The sequence below is a fragment of the Prunus dulcis genome, chromosome 8, assembly GCF_902201215.1.
Source record: "Prunus dulcis chromosome 8, ALMONDv2, whole genome shotgun sequence".
Taxonomy (NCBI): domain Eukaryota; kingdom Viridiplantae; phylum Streptophyta; class Magnoliopsida; order Rosales; family Rosaceae; genus Prunus; species Prunus dulcis.
The window spans coordinates 9,246,556-9,250,033 of NC_047657.1; positions in this window are offsets into that span (position 1 = coordinate 9,246,556).

Genomic DNA, 3,478 nt, shown 5'->3' on the forward strand with positions numbered 1-3,478 from the left:
GGCGCACCCTGCGTCTCCCTTAGGACTCTTTTTTAGCGGGCTGTCTCCAAACGGAGCTTTTGTCGTCACCCTGCGTCTCCCTTAGGACGCTCCTTATGGGCAACTGTGTGACTATCCTGCCTCCCTTAGGAAACGGATAGGAACTTGGATATTTCCCGCAGGAAGCATGGCGACCCCCTTTTAAGAAACTCCTGGCGTACCCTGCGTCTCCCTTAGGACGCTTTTTTAGCGGGATGTGTCTCCAAACGGACGCTTTTAGTCGTCGCCCTGCGTCTCCCTTAGGACGCCCCTTATGGGCAACTGTGTGACTATCCTGCCTCTCTTAGGAAACGGATAGGAACCTGGATATTTCCCGCAGGAAGCATGGCGACCCCCTTTTAAGAAACTCCTAGCGCACCCTGCGTCTCCCTTTGGACGCTTTTTTAGCGGGCTGCGTCTCCAAACGGACGCTTTTAGTCATCGCCCTGCGTCTCCCTTAGGACGCTCCTTATGGGCAACTGTGTGACTATCCTGCCTCCCTTAGGAAACGGATAGGAACCTGGATATCTCCCTTAGGAAATTCTTGGCGCACCCTGCGTCTCCCGAAGGACGCTGCTTATGGGCAAATGTTGTGTTTTGTAGGCAGATGAGACATTTTGGAATGAGAAACTGAACTTATATTGATATTCATAAGATTACAGTCCTTTATTCGAAAATGGAAACAACTTGGTACAAAACTTAGAACTTCTAGCAGTCAGGAGGAAGCACTATGGATAATACTTTCGAAGATGGTGAGCATTCCATTGTCGCGATATTTCCTTCCCCTCCATAATGTCGAGTGTGTAGCTTCCTCTGCCCCCGAGTCGGCTGATCACATAAGGGCCTTCCCAGTTAGGATTCATCTTTTTTGACCCTTGTCTTGGTGCAGTAATGAAAGCCTTTCTTAGTACGAGGTCGCCTGGTTGAAATCGTCTGATCTTAGCTCTTTTGTTGTGGTAAGACTTCAACTGCTGCAGATAAGAGGCGACTCGGATAATGGTTTTCTCACGCTCGCCCTCAAGTAAGTCGAGATTGAGCCTCATCTGCTCGGAGTTCTGATCAACACTGCCCACTTCCAGACTTATGGAGGGGACAGTGATGTGAGGTGGTATGATCGCCTCTGTTCCAAACGTGAGGGAGAATGGGGTTTCACCAGTCGATCTTCGTTTTGTGGTGCGATAAGCCCATAATACTCCGGGGAGTTCATCCACCCATTTCCTTCGGCGCCTTCCAGCCTTTTCTTCAAGCAGTCCAATATGACTTTGTTAGATGCCTCGGATTGTCCATTTCCTTGTGGATACCTCGGGGTAGACAAGTGTTGCTTGATCTTATATTTCGCGAAAAAGGCGGTGATCTGCTTGCCAATGAATTGTGAGCAATTGTCGGTAACCAGCAACTGTGGGCAGCCAAACCGGCATATGATGTTTCTCCAGATGAATCGCTCCACATCGGCTTCTTTAGTAGAGGATAGAGCTTCGGCCTCGATCCATTTAGTAAAGTAGTCGGTGGCGACGATCATCATTTCTTTCTTGGCGGGCGCTGGTGGCAGGGGACCCACTAGGTCGATGGCCCATTGCATAAACGGCCATGGACTGTTTTGCGGATGATAGACTTCGGCAGGCAAGTTAGGGATTGGCTTGTATCGCTGACAGCGATCACACTTCTTGACATGTTCAGCGGAGTCGTGACGCATGGTAGGCCAGAAGGAATATGACGATACTATCGTAGATTGATCTATATTAAATTAACCTGTATTACAATACAACTTTATACACAATACTAAATAGTATGGTAGAAAGATTCAGATATTTCTTTCTACCATACTATCGTATCTTATAGAATACGGATGATTCTAGTCTGCCCATTTCATTTAAGACGCGAAATTTTAATCCCTTTCTTTCAATTATTGATAAGAACTAAAAAGTTATGCGAGAATATTTACTTCCATAATCTCATTTGTTTAATTTTTCTTTAATTCGAAATAACTCGGGAGTTAATCCCATAGAGATAATAAATCTTTCGCCTGTAAATTCAATGGGATGAATTACATCTCGATGATATCGAATCGGATCAATATCATGAATAACAATATATGAGCTATCAAATTGACTCATCGTCAAGAATTGAATCTCGCCGTCGTGAATTTTGCAGAGAACCTCAAGTGTTTGAGGGTACTTTATGCAGGTGAGATGAGGGCTGGAGTATGATCTGCGGATGAGCTTGTTGCTTAGCATGTAGTATCTCACGGCCTTCTATTGGACCTTTCTAGCTTCGGACTTGTCCGCTGGCAGGTTTCCATTTGTCAAATAGTCGATGATGGGGTCTTGCCAACTAGGGTCCTCGTCAATCTGCATGGTATCGATTAGCTCTATTTCTTCTATGCTTGGTCGGTCAAGGTGTTCGACCGGGATGGAGCGTCTGAACTGGGTATCCAGCGCTGATCCTAGGCTTGCCAGTGCGTCTGCATGAGCGTTCTCTGCCCGGGGCACTTGTTGGATGGTGAAGGTGGGAAATGCCTTCAACAGCTCTTGGACTTTGTCAAGGTATAGGATCATCCTTGGGTGCTTCGCCATATATTCACCTGAGGCTTGATTCGTGATCAATTGTGAGTCAGAGTAGATGGCTAGCTTTTTGATTGCGAGCTCTTTTGCTAAGCGTAGGCCGGCAAGCAATGCCTCATATTCTGCCTCGTTGTTCGAGGCCGGGAAGCCAAGCGTAATAGCTTGCTCCAACAGGGTTCCATCCGGGGTGGTGATGACGACCCCTGCTCCAGCTCCTTTTTGGTTCGACGCTCCATCTACGCGCAACTGCCACATGTCTCTGGGTTGGCTAGGTTCTGCGGAGGTCCCGTCTGCTTTTGAACTTTCCTTCTTTTGGTTGACCAACTTCTCTTTTTCGGCTGATGGGGTGAATTCTGCTACGAAGTCTGCTAAAGCCTGGGCTTTTATTGCAGTTTTTGGCCGGTAGAGGAGGTCATATTGGCTTAGCTCTATAGCCCACTTCATGAGTCGCTGAGAAGCATCAGGGCTGTGGAGGATTGATCTCAAAGGAAAGTCGGTCATGACGATGACTCGATGAGCTTGGTAGTAGGGTCGCAGCTTTCTCGCAGAAACTACAAGAGCCAAAATAAGTTTCTCCAATTTTGGGTAGCGAGTCTCTGCATCGAGGAGAGCTTTTGACGTGTAGAATACTGGATGTTGGGCCCCCAGCTCTTCTCGGATGAGAGCTGAACTGATAGCTGAGTTGGACACTGCCAAGTATACGAACAAGTCCTCACCAGGGACTGGCTTTGAGAGCATGGGAGGTGAGGTGAGGTAAGTCTTCAGATTTTGGAAAGCCACTTCGCACTCCTCATCCCATTTGTCTCTTTGTCCTTTCTTCAAAGCTTTGAAGAATGGTCTGCACTTGTCGGTTGATCTCGAGAGGAATCGGTTGAGGGCCGCTGCTCTGCCCGTCAGAC